Source organism: Nicotiana tabacum, chromosome 3, assembly GCF_000715075.1.
Source record: "Nicotiana tabacum cultivar K326 chromosome 3, ASM71507v2, whole genome shotgun sequence".
Lineage (NCBI taxonomy): Eukaryota > Viridiplantae > Streptophyta > Magnoliopsida > Solanales > Solanaceae > Nicotiana > Nicotiana tabacum.
The window spans coordinates 167,367,481-167,388,836 of NC_134082.1; positions in this window are offsets into that span (position 1 = coordinate 167,367,481).

Consider the following 21,356-nt stretch of genomic DNA (forward strand, 5'->3'; position numbering starts at 1 on the left):
TAAGTTACAAGAACTATATGTTTTAGTTACAATAAACTTTAGTTCTTTCTGACATATGGTTTATTGATTAAGAAAGAAAAGTGTTTTTCTTCGCTTCCGTCGTATCAAATTATCTGTCGTGATTTTTAAAAAGAATTGTCTTAAATTATTTGTCACTTTAGAAGTTCAAGACAAAATTAATTACTTTTTTTCCATTTATATATCCTTAGTAATAATTGTTCTTGAAGATGAATATAACACATAAATAAAGTAAATATTCAATAAAGAGAGATTATATCTTTAAGGAGCGTGTAAAATACAGATAAAATAGTCTAAAATCTTTTTTTATTAATTTTTTTAAGAAGCATGTAAAAAAAAAATACAATCGATAATTTGATACAGAGGGACAACATTTTAAAAACCGAAAACCTCCAAACAAGATTGCATTGAGTTCTCCAAAGCAAACTAGCCAACTAGGGGATATGAGGGTGGTAATAAAAAATAAACTCCACTTTCCAAAGTCAAGCGTCATTATCTTGGCAAGCCTCAAAATTCGAATAGTAACCTAATCATGCATCTTTTAGGGAGCCAAGTGAATATAAAATGCCAAGTGAATATAAAATAAAGATCATTCTTTGTAAGAAGGTTTACACATGTTATAATAAAGTACTACTACATATAGTGAGAGTCACAGAATATACCACTATTTGAGTTAGTTTACTTGATGAACTGGAGTCTGTTTCAATGACATTGTGAGGAACCCTTTTCCCAATTTTGTTTAAAAATAACAATGGATTTTGGTAATAGCAGAGCGATGAAACTTTGTTTTTTTAAAACCGCATATTTAAAGACTGTGTATGTTTAGTTAGGTTTATCACTATGACCCATAAAAGGGAAAAAATAAAACTATGACCAGGAATGACTAAGGCCAAAAAATAAGGAATGAGTATAATCATGGATTTTACCCCATCTCCCCCTTCTTTTCTTTCGAGGACATTGCTATATTCAAGACAAGATAAGATACCAACTTATTAATTTGATACTTGTAAAGTCAAAATTACACATTAATAAATACATTCAACCTCAACAGGAGTACTGTTTACAGCAGCAACTTCAAGAATCAAGACCATATATACAAAGGTCTAATGTGACTGTTGGCAATTCAGCATTATTTTGGCTGACAAACTAATGTTCGTATTCAACAAACATCAAAGATTCCGAGGCCTTTGGAGTTTTGTAAATTTTCCTGATATTATTCCACATGCTGCTGTTTGAAGCAAATGAAATCGCCCTATTCATGGCAAGTGCACCGTTATGGCAATTTACCAAATAACAATAATAACATATCCAGCACAAGTGAGGAAAGAAGACTACTTATTATCAAGAAGAAAATTTCTCTAGCCCAAGTTGCAACTAATAGAGATCTCTCGAGAAATAGTGTAAATGACATTATATCGTATAAATAAATAAAAAATTGTGTGTGTGTTTCATTACTTTTTTGAAAATTACTAGTACAATGGAAATTGAAAATGGGGACAACCAAATCATGTTCTCATATGTTGGAGCGAATTGGATGATCAGGACGAGGGCTACCCCCTCTTCCCTCATCCTTATTTTTTTAAGTATGAATTTTGAGTCACCAAAGTCTTTCTGACTTAGCATGTGAAGATCTGAAAATTCTTGGGAGCTATATATTTGTCATAGCGAGGTGTTCTCCTTTTATTCACATGTTACGAACAAAAAAATGGGGTTGATGCTATTTTTACCAATATCCTCAAGTCTAATGAGTTTGAAATTGTTATGCACAAACTATTAGATGTTGTTGAAGGGAAAGAATGAAGCTCTATGGCAAAGCAGAGTTCCACGACTAGGAGTGTCAATGGATATTTAAAAACTGATTAAATCAACATATGTACGGGTGAAACCGGGGCTAATGAGCACCTCGATTTCCCGGTTAGTCAAACGAAGCAAGGACATAACTACATGAAATCATAATCGAAGCTGGGCATTTCTTGTATTAAGGCTCGAACGGAGTATGCGCCATCGGGCTTGATAAGGCAATGCTTTCCGGATCCCGGAACGAGCTCCTAGACCTTGGAAAGCACTACGAACGGTTACACACGACTAACAGGTGGTCGTGATATTCGCACCCAACCGGATATCACGGAGCAAATCTTGCCCGATGTTAGTAGCGTATTAGTAATTGATGTACAAGGAGGATTTTTAATTTTTTTTTAGAATTGTACTAGAGGTAAAAAAATTCTACTATATAAAAGGGAAGTTTATTATTCAATGGACACTAGGTAACACGCATATCAAGGCAATACAAACTTATTTTCTCTGCTTCTTAGTTATTAAAAAGTTCTTACTATAACTGTAGCTCTTCATACACATTTGGTTCCGAATCGAGGGCGGAATAATTGTTAAGCTTAGAATCCGAACTCGAACTCAATATCTCAACTAGTTTGGTTATTTATTTTATCTCTAATTTATTTATCTAACATTCTTGATCCTTTGTATTGAATCAATCCACATATCTTTAAAACCGCGTATAAATTCAATTGTTATCCATTTTTAAGGGTAAATAGTTTGGCGCCCACTGTGGGACAAAGGATAAAAGTGGTAATTTGATACAAATTTTCATAAAGCACTCCATTTTATGCTTGTTTTTTAAGTTTTTAATTTCAGGTTTGCTTAAAAATATCAAACTCTCAGTTTGCTCATATTAACGTTGAGGCTGAGTCTGGCCATCATGGCGAAAATAACAACTTGGTGCCTAGCAATGAGGTACCCCCTGTTTCAATTGACGCCAATTCACAGGTTTCTATCGACGCCCACCTGCCAACTGACCCTGAGAACAGCGTTCCCGGAGACCTACGAGCAACAGTTCAAGAAATACCCGAAGATGAAGGTGATGGGATAAACCTGCAGCTAATCTTCGAAATGTTGCAGTCTCAACAGGCGGCGATAGTGCAACTGCAAAATCAATGCCACACTCCTGGTAGTGTCGAGCCCGAACGGTCCCGGGAGAGTGCCTGAAAAAATGAGCAAAATAGCGGAAGGGCGGATGAAGCTGAGCGGGACCAACCCCGAAATAATGAAAATGTTTGAATAATTGACAAAGCGGATGGAATTAGGGGAAAAGAAAATTGAGGCCAATGACAATAAGGTGGAGACCTATAACTCCAAGGTCGATCAAATCCCGGGCACGCCCCCGATATTAAAGGGACCGAATTCTAAGAAGTTTATCCAAAAGTCTTTCCTTCTGAGCGCTGAAGCGAAGCCGATACCAAAGAGATTTCATATGCCTGACATTCCAATATATAACGGATATGCATATCCCAAAGAGCATGTGACCTCCTACACATGCGACATCAAGGGAAACGACTTGATAGATGACGAAATCGAGTCGGTTTTGTTTAAGAAGTTCGGGGAACTCAGTCAAAAGGAGCAATGATATGGTATTACAACTTACCCCCAAATTCTATTAATTTATTTGTTATGGTTGCATATGCTTTTGTGAAGGCTCATGCTGGGGCCATCAAGGTCGAGACCAAAAAATAGGACATTTTCAAAGTTAAACAAAGAGATAGTGAAATGCAGGGAATTCGTGTCGATGTTTTAGATGGAACGAATGGATCTTCCCCTGGTTGCCAATGATTGGGCCATTTAAGCATTCGCTCAAGGACTTAATCCTAGAACCTTCTTGGCTTTGTAGCAACTAAAACAAAACTTGATGTAGTATCCGGCAGTAACTTGGGCCGACGTCCACAATAGGAACCATTCAAAAATCAGAGTCGAGGATGACCAACTCGGAGCCCCCTCTGGTTCCGTTTATCCCATCAGAACCGACGATAGGCCTAAGAGAGTCATCGATCATGAGTCAAGGTCTGTCCGAGATCGGTACCAACCATACAGTACAGATTGAAGGGGAAATAAGTCTGGGTGTAACTCTGCAAGGAACTAAAAGAGGAGTGATCAAGGGCCCAATAGTCGAGGCCTAATAAGAAAAAATAATTTCGACAGGCTACTCGGGGGAAAGGAAGCTCCAAGTTTATCAAAGTATAACTTCAACGTTGATGCAGCCAGCATCGTATCAGCAATCGGACACATCAGGGAGACCAAGTGGCCTTGACCACTCCAGTTCGACCCTACCTAGAGAGATCCTAATCTGATGTGTAAATATCATGGCACTCATGGCCATAGGACTGAAGATTGCCGACAATTGAGAGAGGAAGTTGCCCGATTGTTTAATAACGAGCACCTACGAGAATTTCTGAGTCATCGAGCCAAAAACCACTTCAGAAATAAGGACGCCAACAAATAGACCGAACAAGAGGAACCTCAACACATCATCAACATGATCATTGGAGGAGTCAATGTCCCTCAAGGGCCGGTGATAAAACGTACTAAAGTGTCTATCACGAGGGAGAAACGCACTCGATATTATATCCCGGAGGGAACCATTTCGTTCAACGACGAGGATATCGAAGGCATTGTACAACCTCATATGATGAACTGGTAATCTCTGTACTTATCAATAAATCTCGAGTTAAGCGTGTGTTGATTGATCCAGGTAGCTCGACCAATATCATCAGCTCGAGGGTCGTAGAGCAGTTAGGGTTACAAAACCAAATAGTGCCAGCAGTCCAGGTGTTGAACGGATTTAACATGGTGTGCGAAATCACCAAAGAGGAAATAACCCTACCGATGAACACCGCTGGGACCATCCAGGAAATAAAGTTCTATGTGATCGAAGGGGATATGAGATATAACGCTCTATTCGGAAGACTACGGGTTCATAATATGAGGGTGGTTCCTTTGACCTTACATAAAGCGTTGAAGTTCCCAACACTAGGAGGAATCAAGACAGTATATTGAGAACAGTCGACCGCAAAGGATATGTTCGCGGTCGATGAAGTACTCCCGGTACCCGACATTTCGACATTAAAGAGCATGGAGCCGACGAGAAAGGCCGAAGTTAAATAGCAATCACTGACGCTGGTCCTGGTCGGACCGGAGGAACGAGGAGTCAATGAGGAGGATGATTATGGAGTTCCAAGATCATTCATATCTCCTGATGATACCGACACCACCAAATCAGCGGTCGAAGAGTTGGAGCAGGTCATATCGATCGAGCACCTGCCAGATCAAAAGGTATACTTGGGCACAGGGTTAGTCCCCGAGCTCAGGAAAAAACTCATAATTTTTCATAAATCTAACGTAGATTATTTCAGTTGGTCCCATCTTGACATGACATGGAGCCCACCGGAGGTAACCACTCATAAGCTGAGTTTGGACCCGAAGTTCCACCCGGTTAAGTAGAAGAGGAGACCTCAATCCGAGGTCAAATATGCATTTATCAAAGACGAGGTATCTAAAGTCCTTAAAATAGGATCCATTCGGGAAGTTAAGTACCCGGACTAGTTAGTTAACGTAGTGGTAGTACCTAAAAAGGAAATAAGCTAAGAATGTGTGTAGATTACAAAGACTTGAACAAAGCATTCCCTAAGGATTATTTTCCTTTGCTTAAATCGATGAGACGGCCGGGCACAAGATACTCAGCTTTCTCAATGCTTATTCCGGGTACAACCAAATTCGGATGTACCCGGGCGATCAAGAAAAGACTTCCTTTATCACTACATTCGGCACCTATAGTTACAATATAATGCCATTTGGATTAAAGAATGCCAGTACCATCTATCAACGCCTAGTAAACCGGATGTTCGAAGAATAGATAGGAAAATTAATGGAAGTTTATATTGACGACATATTAGTTAAGTCCCTGCGAGTAGAAGACCGTTTGAAATATTTGCAGGAAATCTTCAACGTATTGAAGAATACAATATGAAGTTGAACCCGGAGAAGTATGCATTCAGGGTGGGATTAGGAAAGTTCCTCGGGTTCATGGTATCCAATCAATGGGTCGAGATTAATCCTGACAAAATCAAATATAGAAGACATCACTGTGAAGGAAAATGTCAAGGTCGTTCAAAGGCTGACCGGGCGTATAGCCACCTTAGGCCGGTTTATATCAAGGTCCTCGGACAAGAGCCACCGGTTCTTCTCGCTGTTGAAAAAGAAGAATAATAACTTTTCTTGGACCCCAGAATGCCAACAAGCTTTGGAAGAGCTCAAACGGAACCTCTCGAGTCCGCCCATGCTCCACACACCGAAGGTAGATGAGCAAATTTACCTTTACTTTGCGTTAGTCGAAGTGGAAGAAAGTGAAGTCCTAGTCCGGGAAGAGAAAGGTACGCAATTTCCTATTTACTATGTCAATAAAACTCTAGCCGAAGCCGAAACAAGGTTTTCTCACCCAGAAATATTGGTGTTCGCTTTGCTAAACACCTCCAAAAACTTAAAACCATACTTTCAATGCCACCCTATATATGTCGTAACCTCTTACCCACTGTGGAACATCATGTACAAACCCGAGATCTCGGGCCAATTGGCCAAATGAGCCATCAAAATAAGTAGGTTCGATATCGAGTATCGACCCCGAACCGCCATCAAATCTCAAATTTTGGCAAACTTCGTGGCTGACTTTACGTCTACCTTAATACCCAAAGTCGAAAAGGAATTATTGTTAACTTTGGGACTATCTCGGGTATCTGAACCCTTTTTACGAACGGTGCCTCGAACTCGACATCGTGTTGAAACCACCTACATGAATGTAGTTAGGCAGTCTATTAGAACTGCAAAAATAACTACTAATGAGGTCGAGTATGAGGCCATGATTGCAGGTCTCGAATTGGCTAAAAGACTTGGGGACGAGGTGATTGAAGCTAAATGCGATTCCCTCATCATGGTAAATCAAGTTAATGGGACGCTCGAAATGAAAGAGGAACGAATACGAATGTATCTAGACAAGTTATAGGTAACGCTGCATCAATTCAAGGAATGGACCCTACAGCGCGTACCCCGAGAACATAAGAGCGAGGATGATGCTCTGGCTCGGTTGATGATGATTAGTTCAGCTCGTGGACAATAGTACAACTCATGAAATCGGTGATATAAGAAGGTCACGCCGAAGTAAATTCCACAAGTTTAACTTGGGATTAGAGGAACAAGTACATAGATTACTTGAAGACTGGGAAATTGCCCTCAGATCCTAAATAATCGAGAGCTCTCCGTACGAAGGTAGCCAAGTTTATCTTGTCCGAATGGATTATGTTCAGAAGAATATTCGATGGACCACTAGTCATATACTTCGGCCTGGGAGATACCGAATATGCCTTGAGAGAATTTCACGAAGGCACTTGCGGGAACCATTTAGGGGCAAAATATTTGGTTTGGAATTTAATCAAGGCCGATTATTACTGGATCAAAATGGAGAAAGATGCGAAAGCCTTTGTACGAAGATGCGAAGGCTTCCAGAGACACACGCCGATTATCCATCAGCTCGTAGAGCTACTCTATTTGGTTTTATCCCCATGGTCGTTCATGAAATAGGGAATGAACATAGTCGGTCACCTACCGTGGGCACCTGGTAAGGCTCAATTCATACTATTAATGACCGATTATTTCTCTAAATGGGTCAAAGCTCAACCGTTTGAGAAAGTCCGGGAAAAAGAAGTCATTGACTTCATTTAGGACCATATAATATGCCGATTCAAAATTCCGACCGAGAACGTATGTGATAATGGGAAACAATTCGTCGGCAGCAAGGTAAACAAATTCTTCGAAGATCACACGATTAAAAAGATACTATCAACACCTTACCACCCTAGTAGGAACGGAAATGCGGAATCAACAAACAAAAACATACTTCAAAACCTAAAAAAGAGGTTGCCCGATGCCAAAGGAAAATGGAAGAAAATCTTGCCCGAAGTCCTGTGGGCATACCGTACGACCTCGAAGTTTAGTACCGGGGCCACTTCATCTTCAGTGGTCTACGGTGACAAAACCCTAATACTAGTCAAAGTAGGAGAACCGATCATCCGGTTCCAATATGCGACCAAAGAGTCGAATGGCGAGGCCATGATCATGAGCCTAGAATTATTGGATGAAAGGCGTGAAGCTGCCCTAGTCCGATTGGCCTTCGAGAAACAACATGTAGAAATATACTACAACTGAAGAACCAACCTCTGACACTTCAAGATTGGGGATTTGGTGTTGAGGAAGGTAACTTTACACTCCCAAAAACTGAACGAGGGGAAGCTGGGACCGAACTGGGAAGGTCCATACCGAGTCATCGGAATTACCGGCAAAGGCTCAAACAAGCTCGAAGCAGGAAACGATGTGTAGCTACCGAATAACTGGAACATGACACATTTAAAACGGTACTACTGCTAAGGTACAATTTCAATTACTCTTTAATAATATCATGAATCGGACTAACACTTACATGCAACGGACAAGGATGAACGTGGTTGTTATGTCTGAGAGAACGCGTTGCACTCTTTTTTCCTTGAACCGTTTTTGTCCCAAAAGGATTTTTCAGCAAGGTTTTTAACGAGGCAATAGTAAATCGTGCTAACTTAGATTTGAAGGCCGACCTCAAACCGGATTCAACGGATGCACCAACAGTATTCGAGCCCTCTCAAGCTCGATCACTAATACTGGGGTTGTTACCCTCGGGTTAAGGTACTCAGCAAGGAAAGAAGGAAACTTTGTACTTAAGTAGTTAAGGCTCGATGACTAGGATTCACTGTAAGGGCCAAACGGTCATAAGAACCATTCCCACGTAGTCCACTTTAGCCATAATACAAATTCTTATCATGTACTACAAACATTGAAATGAAAGAAAGTCCCGCCTTGCTATTACACATTCTTCTGTCTCTTAAAACCCTAATCCTAAGAGCCCATGGGCTACCCCTACTCAGGGACTATAGTTTACTAATCGAGCCCAAGGACTACCCCTACTCAGGGACTATCATCCAGAAAAAGTTGGGATAAACTAGGCTATCCAATCCCAAAAACACCAAACCTATTAGGCGGTGCCTAAATACAAAAGGCTACGGCCACCCTAAAAGCGGCTCGGAGACATCCAAAGCCCGTAATCAAAAGAAAGGCCTTTATAAAAATTTGAAACCTGGTAAAAGGTTACCCTCGGCAAAAACATCACCTAAAATCACTTAAGCATCTTGAAAGAACTTCTAGTCACACCGAGCTTTCAAATCCTCGAGCAAACAAAGGTTTATCAAAACTAGGCTCCTTTTGGACCTCTGAAAAACGAACGCCTTATTACTACATTTGATTCTATGCTAAGGCATTAGAGACACTTGCAAGAATAGAAATTATGAAAATATGCTAAAAAAGTAGAGACTCAAAATTGCCAGAAAGGGAAAATTTTATATATATATTCAGAATGTATTTACAAAGGCCCAATAAAAACAGCCTCGAAATAAAAATAAAAAATACACAAGAAAAAAACTAAAAGAGTACTGAGGCACTTATGCCTCATCTTCACCGGGGCCCGACTCGTCACTAGTACCGTCGGAGCCTTCAACACCTTCAGGCTCGTAAAGTTTCTTCGCCTCGGCCTCAAGCTTTCTTGCTTCCTTAACAAGTTGAAACCCCAAGCGTGGATCTCTTTGAGGGTCTCTCTTCGGGACAGCCGCCTCATATATTCAGCCTTCATCTTCAGGCGGGTCTCAGATGCCTCAACATCAGCCTTGTATTGGACAACCATCTCTTCGGCATCGACAAAGGTTGTATCTAATTTGGACTTCATTGCTTCGTATTCTCTACCGAGGGCGTCCCGTTCTACGACAGCCAAGTTCAACTATGCTCGAAGATTGCTATTCAGTTAAGACCATTTGTGAGCTTTCTCCTTTGCCACCCGAAGTTGGACCTCTACTGAATCCAACTTTGCCTTGGAGGTTTCCTTCTCCGAAGCCAGGAGGTCCATTTTCCTTTTCTACCCATCGTCCATTTCTTAGACCTCGTTCATCTCGACTCAAAGTTGGTCACGTTGGTCGATCTTCTGTTGGACCTGCGAGGTTTTGTCGTTAGTCACCACGACTAGATCCTCATTTTTAACTTCAAAGACATTTGCCTTTTCGACCAGGTCAGCTTGTTTCTGCCTCAGGGTCTAAGATTCCCTTTGAGCCCTATCCAGCTCAGCCTGAAGGTCCTTGATGGCCCCGTCTTGTTTCTCAATGAGGAGATTGTACATGTATTTTATCCGAGCTTGCTCCTTGAGATAGAACTCGAGCTGAATTATTTCCAAATGGTACCAGAGGAAGCTCTCGTGGTGAAGCACTGAAGCCTGTAAAGAAAGGGAGTTAAGTAAGAAACACCAAAGGTAAATTCTAAGTGATTCATAAGGAGAGCTCGAGGGATCTAGGACCTTACCCGGTTTAGCGCATGTTGTGCCACATTAAACATGCTCGACGTGCCCACCTTATTTATCTTTGTCTGGTCCTCCTCGGTTACCAGACATCGGAGGTAACTGGCTACACCTACCAAAGCAACTAAGACCCGGGCATCCTCTGGGACCGTGATAATAACCGTTCTCTTACGCTCAGGGTCCGCACTTGTCATAAGGAAATGCTTCACCAATTGTTGTCTCATACTCAACCAGTCAGCTCTCGAAGACACATCCTTCTTTGGTACCTCCAGGTGGCCCAACCTGGAGAAATCTTCCAGTGTTGACACATCTATGCCATCGAAGAAGGAATAGAGAGGGTCCTCTGCACCTTCTACTCTCTCATTTGATTATTCTTTGATCGCTTGGGCCTCCTAGAGCATAGACTCAGTGTAGGAGGGCATCTCAACAATTTCAATCACATTGGTCGCCTCCTTCAGGACAGGAGCAGTCTCTTGAGAAGTTGCAGCCCTCATCTCCACTTCAGTCTCTCAGACCGGAAGGAGCTCGACCTCGTAACCTACCTCCACAGTCGTCGCCTATTCCACGGAAGAGGTTGATCCATGGGCGACAAAGATATCTCCCTCTTCATGCTCATCCCTAAGCCGATAAAGTAGGTCGGAGTCCGGTACCTGGGACCCAGAGTTCTTCTTGGGCTTGCGAGCCCGAGTAGCCGAACTATTTTTTATCTTCACCTTGGGCCCCTCTCAGTCTAAGGATTTCCTCTTTCTCTTATTCTCCTCCGCACCAACCCGGGGCTGCCCTGTAATGAAGGGATCAACAGAAAAGGACACATCCTTGTCCCCTTCCAATGGCGTAAGTTCTATGGTCTTAGGCAAACCTGCGAAAGAAAGAGGAGAGATCAGCGTTATATGAGTTTAAAGCGTAGTGATATCTATTCGGAGGGGAACTTTACCATGATAAAGGGCCTCCCATCGGCCCTTCGAAAGCTTGAGCCATGAGCGCTCGAAGTATTACATCTGCGTACAGATGCCTTCGATCCACTCCTTGATCCAAGGGACCGTATTGGGGACCCGAGAAACAGCTGCACAACCAAGAATAACGATAATGAGATAGAAAACAAAGAAGATTTAACACTTAAGAAAAGATTACACTAACGAGATGCATTCCACTTCTAGGGAAATGGCAGCAATTCGGGATGGATCAAATCCTCAGTTTTTACTCGAACGAAGCGGCCCTGCCAACCTCGGTCTCGATCCTCGTTGATGCTCGAAAAGGGAGCTTTGTCGGCCCGGTGAGTAAGCTTGATTAGTCCCCCTCGAAAAATTCAGGGACTGTATAAATGGAGCATGTGGTCGAGGGTGAACCGAGGAGACTCAGTGTTATTCATAAAGTAATGGAGGAGGATCATGATCCTCTAGAGAGAAGGGTGGATTTGCCCGAGGCACACTTCATACCTCTTGAAAAATGGGGTATTTGTAGACACTTGAATACCCCTCCACGTGGGTAGTGATATCATCCTTGGGCTTGTGTACCACCACATCTTTGCCTTCCCATTTGCAGTCCTCTCGGATTGTGGGAAAGACATCTTCTGTTATGGAGCATATGTATCTCCATGCCCCATCACCCCGGTCCTATTTGGAGGAGGCTTTCTTAACTTTGAAGTCGTCTGCGTTTGAACAACCCTCTGGGATACAGCTTTTCATGTGGGGCTTAGGGACCACTTCAGCAACGAGCACCTCAGAAGTGGTCGTCTCGAGAGCGACCACCTTAGGAATGGCCGCCTCGGTACCCATGGCCGGTTGGGAAGATGAAGAGGTAACCTGCTGAGGAACTGATTTATAAGTCTTGTCCATCATAAAACTGGAAAATATATAACGATTTGAAGAAATTTTATGAAGATTTGAAGTTTGGAAGTGAAGATATGAGGTCCTGGATTGAAAATCCTAGAAAATGTAAGAAGATTTGAGGTTAAAGATGAAGATATGAAGGTTCAAGAAGCGAGATATAGAGATTTGAGGAAGTTAAAAGCCTTTGTGGAGTTCGAAGATCAGAAAGTGAAGGAAGTAAGGGGGGAGCTTTTATAGGAGGAGATTAGCAACGCTTCACCATCGAAGGCAACTAGCCGTTAAACGACACGTGTCCGAAGTCAGAACGACGTGACTGGGACATTTCGTCTTATCCACCATCTCAGTTGTAATGTATGAAGGAAGGAACCATGTTCATCTGTCGTTTCCCATCGTTTCGGTGAACCTACTCTCCGAGAAACGAAGGTAATATCTGTATATGGGTGAAACTAGGGCTAATGAGCACCCTGATTTCCCAGTTAGTCAAACTAAGCAAGGGAAAAACTACATAAAATCGAAATCGAAGCTGGGTAATTCTCGTATTAAGTCCTGAACGGAGTATGCGCCACCGAGATTGATAAGGCAATGCTTCCCCCGACCCCGGAGCGAGCTCCTAAACCTCGAAAAGCACTGCTAACGGTTACACACGACTAATAGGGGTCCATGATATCCGCACCCGACCAGATATCACGGCGTGAATCTCCCCAGATGTCAGTAGCATATCAGTAATTGATGTACAAGGAGGATTTTTACCTTTTTTAGAAATGTACTAGAGGTAAAACTACCCTACTATATAAAGAAGACGTTTATTATTCAATAGACACTAGGTAACGCGCATATCAAGGCAATACAAACTTGTTTTCTCTGCTTCTTAGTTATAAAAAAAAGTATTTTAACTGTAGCTCTTCATACACGTTTGGTTTCGAATCGAGGGCGGAACAATTGTTAAGCTTAGAATCCGAGACTGAACTCAATATTTCAACTGGTTTGGTTATTTATTTTATCTCTAATCATTTATCTAACATTCTTGATCATTTGTATTGAATCAATCCACATATATTTAAAACCGCGTATAAATTCAATTGTTATCTATTTTTAAGGGTGAACACGATCGAACTGTACTGTATCGAACCATTTTTTAGGTTTATTTTAATAAAACTGTAGGTTTTTATATAAATCTATAATTATTCTGATAATTAGGATAGGTTTTTATTTTATAAAAAATAAACTGAAAAATACTGAACTGTACCGAATAGATTTATATGTGAAAAATATATTTATATATTAAGTTTAATGTAAGCCCCCGTGAAATTTTACCCAAAACATGGGATTTCGTGGTGCCGGGATAGGCTTATGTATTATCTATTGTAGAGAAGCTCGCCACGGTATGGACTTTTTGAGTTGAACAGTGCGCTGGGGAGTTAAAGGAAAATCTTGGCAGAAAAAGGCGTTTCTACGGTGCACTATGCGGCCGCAGAATAGCCACAACGTGAAGCAGAAAACTGGGCAAGTTTGGGTGACATTTTGCGGTCGTTTTGCGGGCCACACATCAACCGCAGAACCAAAATGGAAATTTTTCGAAGGGAAGTTCTTCGGTGCATTTTGTGACCGCAGAACAGGTCTACGGGTTGTAGAACGGCCGCATACCCAGGCAGAGATGCCTAGTTCCAGAGGTTCATTTCAAGGTCCATTTCACGGACTGCAGATGCATTATGTGGTCGCATATGCGACTACTGTTCCGGAGCTTCATTTTTGGGTTTTTATAACCCGACCCTATTTCGTTATATAGACGTTGTGAACCATTTTTCTTGCAAAAATATGATATTTTGGGGGTGAGAGAGTGCCCTAGAGTGGGAGAGAGTTTTGAACAATTTGTTCTTTAATTCTTGCTCAAATTTTGGAATATTAACAAGGAAAACTCACTAGGTCTTCGTCCTAGAAGTAAGATTCTACACCCGTAATTTCGAAATTTAACTAGAAATGGGTAATTAGTGAGATAATACTTGGGTATGGGAGTTGCTTGTTTTGCATGAATGTGTTATCAAGGAGTGTAGGAAGAATGTTGAGCTAAGAATGGTAAAGAATGGGTTGTGGGATGATAGAATCCACCATAGAAGGACCTTGAAATCTTAATGCATACCTTGTATTTGATAAAATGCTCAAATGAGCTAGAACCATGATCATCTTCCTAATTTTGGTTCAATTTGTTACATTTCTAAAATAGATCGAAGTTGCTAAGAATTTCGTAACATTTTAGAGCTTAAGGAAGCTCGAGTGAGGTATGTTGACTAAACTCTTCTCTTAGAATCGAACCCCACAATGTCCTTGTAAGTCCCGAGTTGCTCATTATGAATCGATTATTCCAAATAAGCTTTGTGTCAAAAGATATCTATGTTCAATATATAATTCAAATGCTCTTGTTATGTTGTAATACTATTTGAGAATGTGTTCAAAGTATGGATTGCATGTCTAAATGTCATGACTTCAAGTTGTGTTTCAAATGAAAGCTAATGACAATTGTGTAAGAAATCTTAATGCGCGTAAGACTCACATTTGCTCATATATGTGCTTAAATATCTTGAATAGCAATACCTTGTTGTTGGAAATCCATGATGATGGTTGAAAGTGAAAAGGTGTACATGAAATACGAAGCATGAAATACGAAATATGAAATGTGAAATATGAAACACGACCAACGTGCCAAGAGAAATAATAATTGTGACCTCTAGTGTAAAAAAAATGAAGAGATGTGAAAGAAGTGTGAAATGGGTTGATTGATAGAAACGAATGATGTCTCGAATGAGACGGCCTAACCGATCGGGTCGTGATCGAACGTCATGCTGCACACATGGTAGGGATTATGTTGAAACTTGTACTTGAAATTGTGACTGTGGTTAATGTCTCGGATGAGACGGCCTAGCCGATCAGGTCGTGATCGAACTCCGTACCAAAAGTACGGTGGTATTGTGAATGGTGACATATCGGTGTTAAGATATCTCAATCTAAAATATGTTTACTTGAAAGACTTATCTTGCTCCTAACTTGATGTTTTATATCGCTTGAGGTTTTTAATCGATATTATAATTGTTTCTTCTTGCATTATTACTCATTCTATTGAGAGGGTGTTTAGTAAAACATACTAGTACTATTATATGTACTAACGTCCATTTTTCCAGGAGCGTTGCATCTTTAATGGATGCAGGTGGTTCTATAGCAGGCGGTGTTGATCAGTGATAGCGGTACACCCTCTTCCCAGCAGACTTGGTGAGCCCCACTTTATGTCGGGGTCATGTACCTCTTTGTTCCTTGTATATTGTGTTTTGAGGTATAGTCGGGGCCTTGTTGCCGGCACTATCATTGTACTCTTTGGTATTTTTTAGAGGTTCCGTAGACATGGTGTGGGTTATAGATGGGTGTTGGGAAAGTCAAACAGGTTATGTTGTGTTTTGATCACTTGTTCCACTTCAAACCATGAAAATGCGTGTATTTTGAGACTTGTTAAATGGTGTAACTAATGATAATGAATTGATATTGTCTATATGGTCTCCCTATTGTTTAATTAATGAAAATAATATTCTCTTTAATCATGAATGAGTTTGGGTAGAAAGTATCTAACATGCTTGCTTGACTGGGTTCACTCGGTTTAGCGTCGGTCGCGCTCCCCGAGTTCGGGGTGTGACATTTAAAAATATAAAGCATTAAATTTTTCCTTGGGCCTTGGAATTATGAAAATGGTTACAAGCCAATAAGTAATTAAAATCAAAATCTTAATTCCCAAAACTAATATGCTACTCCTACTTAAACTAAGTTCTTTCTAGTATATTCACTAGCAAGACATAAAGTATTCTAGCGATTATGAGTAGTAAACTACAATATATTGGATATATTTCCTTTCGTATGATTTAGATTTGTCTTTTTAAATATTTAATCTTCTATAAACTTTATTCTTGAGTCCCAACTTGGTTAATGTCTTTCTACTCGTGTGATTTGTCTTTTCTTCGTCATTGCTTAGTTTCTTTTATGTTGATGTAGAGTAGTTGATGGATTTATACTCTGATCATCTTTTATGTTTTCTTAATTCATCACCATTTAAACAGTAAAAGTCTAGGGTTGTACATGGAGCGGGTTGGTTCGGTTTTTATCAAAATCAAACTTAACCAACTATATCGGTTTGGATTGGTTTGATTTTGTCGAGTTTTCGGGGTTTTTTTTGTTATATGAACATTATTTCAATCTTACCTTGTATTTTTTATAAATAAATATATATTGTAAGAATTAAAAATATTTGACAAATATATGATCTATCAAAATATTTTTATGAAAAAACTTTCTTAGTAACACATGATAGTTATTTTTTAGTCATCTAACAATAATTTTACGTTGATGTACACTTTCAAGGTTAACCGAATTTAATTATTAAACATAAAAATAAATATGAACCTATATAATATGTTCTATTTAATTTTAAATTATCGAAATATCATTTCAAATGCAAAAAAGATATAAGAATTCAATAGATCTTGATGTATGAATATGGAAGAACAAAGAGATTAACGTATTTCACTAACACTTGATTAGAAAGTGATCATATAACCCATTATTTAAAGTTAATAAATATGGAGCACTTCATATTTAACTAAATATTACATCCCATAAGAGAATCGCAAATATTTCTAGACATTTTTTAAAGAAAATTCTATAAAAGGTCTTAAAAGTATATATAAAAATTATATATTTATATACCGATTTTGTTCGAATTTTACTACTCAATACCAAACCAAATCAAACTAAACCTACTCAAATTTTTTAATCGGTTTGGTTTTATTTTTCGGTTTGGTGCGGTTTCCGGTTCGGCTAGTACATCCCTAAGTAAAATTGTCTAGAGAGTTTTGCTAAGTCCTATAATAGTATGTATGTTATTGCGTTCTACTTTTACTAGTATTTTTTACATGAGATTTAAAAAAATATCGAAAATTAACCGAACCGTACCATTGCCGAAGAAAAACTAACATGATTAGGACGATTTCGAAAAGTTTAATTTTAATTATACATAATTAAATAACCGAAATTGGTATGGTACAAATTTTATAAAACAACCGACCAAACCGAACAATTGACGTCCCTTCCCACGACCACAAAGCCTATGCAATCAAGTGAAGGACGAGTGTAAATTACCAGATGAGTGAATGTTAGGATCGAAGGAAGAAGGATGATGAAAGGATATGGCTGAGATATTTATATACTGTAATAAGAAATTTTGGGCTTTGCGGGAGCTGCTCCATGTAAATCTGTCATTTTTTTAGAACTTTATGCATTGATGCAGGGTTTGAGATATGCATATGAAAGAAATATCACACCTCTTGAGGTGGAGGTGGATGCAAAGGATATTATATTACTACTTCATACTGAAAATTTTGCCCTCTCTAACTTAATTGCTGATTGCAGGTATTATCTGGGCCTACTAGGTAACCCAGCAGTTAAACATGCGTGCAGAGAGCAAAATATGGTAGCAGACCAACTAGCTAAAGTAGACTACAATTTTGGAGATGCATGGTTGCCAAGAGTGTTTGAAGCTGTTCCCATTTTTGTTGCACCAGTTTTTGAAAGAGATAAGGCCTGTATGGATCAGAGTCAGTCAGGCCAGCAAAATTCTTGGCATAATGATAGTAGCAACATGGCTCAACTATCCTATGATGTAAGTAGTTGTCATGATGATAATTTCAATAGGATAACCATGACAACTGTAAATAGTAGTAGTAACTTATGGCTTGAATCTAGCACTACGGCTTGTAATAGGGAACCAGTTAGGTCCCAACTCTCTGTACGTATTCATTAGTAATATATGTTATCTTTCTGACAAAAAAAATAAAATGATAGGCAAGTGTAAATAAGCCTGTATAGTGTTAATATCTATAGGTGCTATTTTGGCTCTTGTATGATGTATATTTTTGTCCTTTGTCTGGTGATGAATAAAAATTTTCTTCACCAAAACTGTTGGCTCTGGTAATCATATAATAAAGGATGACGCTCCCCTTTTTGGCATAAAATGTAAAGGAGATGAAATCATTATGAGAGTCATATAAATTGCTACTTTCTCCCTTTCCTCTACCATATACTTTATGATTTTGAAATCTTCTATCTTTCATAAAGCAGTCAGTCAGTAGTGAACTTTGAAACTGCAACTCTCTCCTCTTTATTATTCCACTCATAACTTTCTTTCGGTAATGATAGAAAGTTTAGGTCAGAAATAAAAGATAAACAAACATTCTAAGCAATATTAACCTAGAATCCTCTCTATATGATGTGAAAATATAACGACCATATATGTCTCTTTACCTCCTTAATTTCCAATTAGTCAGGAGTTAGTTTAAATTCCATTACATTTTGAGACATATGAACCAATGATAGTCTTGCTTATGTATATTTCATTTTTAAATAACAATTATATCCTTCAAAATAACTACTATGCAAATAATTATTAATGAATTCTATTCACGCCGCATTATTGGTGCCCATCCTGAAATATTTTATTTTTATTTACAATAATATTATTTCATTAACATATTGAGTCAAAACTCTCAAAAGTCAACATTTCCAATCATCAAGATCCATCTACTCCACTTGGAATGTTGTGTATTAGTCAACATGTTCAATTCTTAAACAACATGAGATGCTTCATTCAATTTTTTAAGAAAAGAAATCAATTATACAAACTAATTGAGCTAGAACACAATATCTGTGCATTATCTCCTACTTGTTTTATGTGAAAATAGCATGGTCTAGCCAGTTTTTGGACTTATAATAAAAAAAAAATAGTCTGCGTTTGCAAAGTCATTGAAAAATAATCACTATTTTATGCGTAGATAAAATTCAGACAAAAATGAAACACGAAAAGTTCCAGCATTATATGTTGGATTATGGAGCTCCTGCGTATAAACTTCCAACATATTATGTTGGAATTCCAACACACATTATGCTGGAATCTCATATGTAAAAAATTTGAACTCCAACATATTATGCTGGAAGTTTTCCGCATTTTAAGTGTTTTTTGTACCGATTTTATCTTTATGTGAAAAAATAAATAAATTTGAGTTACTTTTGAAATTGTAGCATTTTTCAATCCCCATATTTCTGATTTTCCCCCTTGTTTTCTTGTTTATAAGCCAATAATGGCCCAAGTGTGAAGGGTCTTGGGACGATTAGATTCTAATAGACTCACTTAGAGAATATTTTTGACCAATTCTAACTACTTTGGCATTCTTCCTCCTCCATTTTTTGTTAACCAATAATTTCTTTAATCTTACTTTAAATATCTAGGATTCCTATCATATGCTCAGTGATGAAATTGACTGCTTATGTATGAATAAATATTTCTCCTTTTTACCTGACATAATTACTTTATTGTATAGTTTTATAATAGAACGTAGACCTCCAAGAAAGTTACAAAGAAAAATAAAGTTGACAACCATCAAGTAGCACAATAATCTAAATACTAATTTTTGGAGAAAAAATAGACAAGGTCAGGTCATAGTGCAACTGCACCCTTTATTTTCACATACTAAATACTCCATTTTATAATCTTTTGAATGGTATAGATTTCTACTCCAAGTCTTTGTCCACAAAGTTAAGATGTAAAATTAATATTATAAAGATATTACATAAACTTAATTAGGTATATATATATATATATATATATATATATATATATATATATATATATATATAATATACATGCATATATTGTTGAAATTGTATTCATCCCATTGCCAAGTTTTTCTTTCCGAACCCCATTGCTAAGTTAAGTCTTCATATAGGTAAATCATTTTAAATCATCCCAAAAAGAAAAGGTCAAAAAACATCAACAAGTCTTGTCAGATGCATATGCTACTGATTTGGACCTAATTAGCACTCGAATTGGTGAATAATCTAGCGCTTAGGCATTAATGGGATGACAAGAAAATTGATAGAAAATAAAAAATTTCGGGTGTTATCACTTTTAGCCCATGTCGCAAATTATTTATATATGGTAGCCGAAAAAGTGTATAATTTTCTTATATAACATACAAAATCTATATATATATACAAATTTTATACGATTTTTCGGCTATTATTTTTACAACGGTTATACAATGTTATTTTCTCGAAACTTTTCCTATTGTTCACGATCTTTTATAAATATCGCAGACTTAGATGTATTTGTTTGAAGGGAAAAGAAAAATCATTTTCAAATACCAAAAAGGATCTCCTTCCCTTCCTGGCAACCAAGATATATATGTACTACTACTAACTACAACTTCTGAATTTCTAGCAAATTGGATTATACTACAACTTCAAATTAAATTTATGCTACTTTCCTTACTCCCCCCACAACCAAAAAAAAATCCCAAATACCCAACGTTTTGCGGCCTTTATTTCTCTTCAAGAGTTAAATTATTCTTTTAAAAATTCACACAAATCCAAAGGGACTAATGTGGTGCTTTACTTTCACGCAAAAATAACTTTAAAATTTGTGCTACATAACTAAAAAGAAAATACTATTTTTTTTGTTGGAAAAAAAAATACTCTTTCTACAACATGAAAAAGTACTCATTTTGTTAAAATGAGAAAATATTTTTTCTACATCTTGAAAAGAAAATACTCACTTTGTTTAAATGACAGAAAATACTTTTTACTACATCATTTTGTTGAAATGAAGGAAAATACTTTTTTCTACATTATGAAAAGAAAGTACTTTTGGTTGAAATGAATGAAAATACTCTTTTATATTATGAAAAAATTAATACTCATTTTGTTAGAAATTAAAAAAAAAATACTCTATCTAAAACATGAAAAGAAAGTACTCTTAATAATATTTCTATTTAGGATGGGGTAGCGCAGGGTGGGTGGTATGATGGGGTGGGAGGAGGGTGGGTGGGGGTGGGTGGGTTATGGGTGGGGTGTGAGGGGGTGGGGATGGGGAATAGGGTAGGGAAGGGAAGAGTTTTGGAAAATAATTTCCCTTCTTTTGATAGGGAAACATTCTCCTTCAATTTAAGAAAAATGAGTTCATGAGGAGAATATTTTTCAAAACATTTAAGTCAACCAAACAAGGAAAAAATGAGAAAAATTTCCTTAGTTCCAAACACACCCTATATGCAAGATCATTGTCCATGTCGCTTCCTTTAAGCTCGTCTCAGTCCAATATTATAAAATTGCACGTTATATAAGTGCTTTTCAAAAGTATAGTTCCCCAAAATACTTAATTATGTATCATA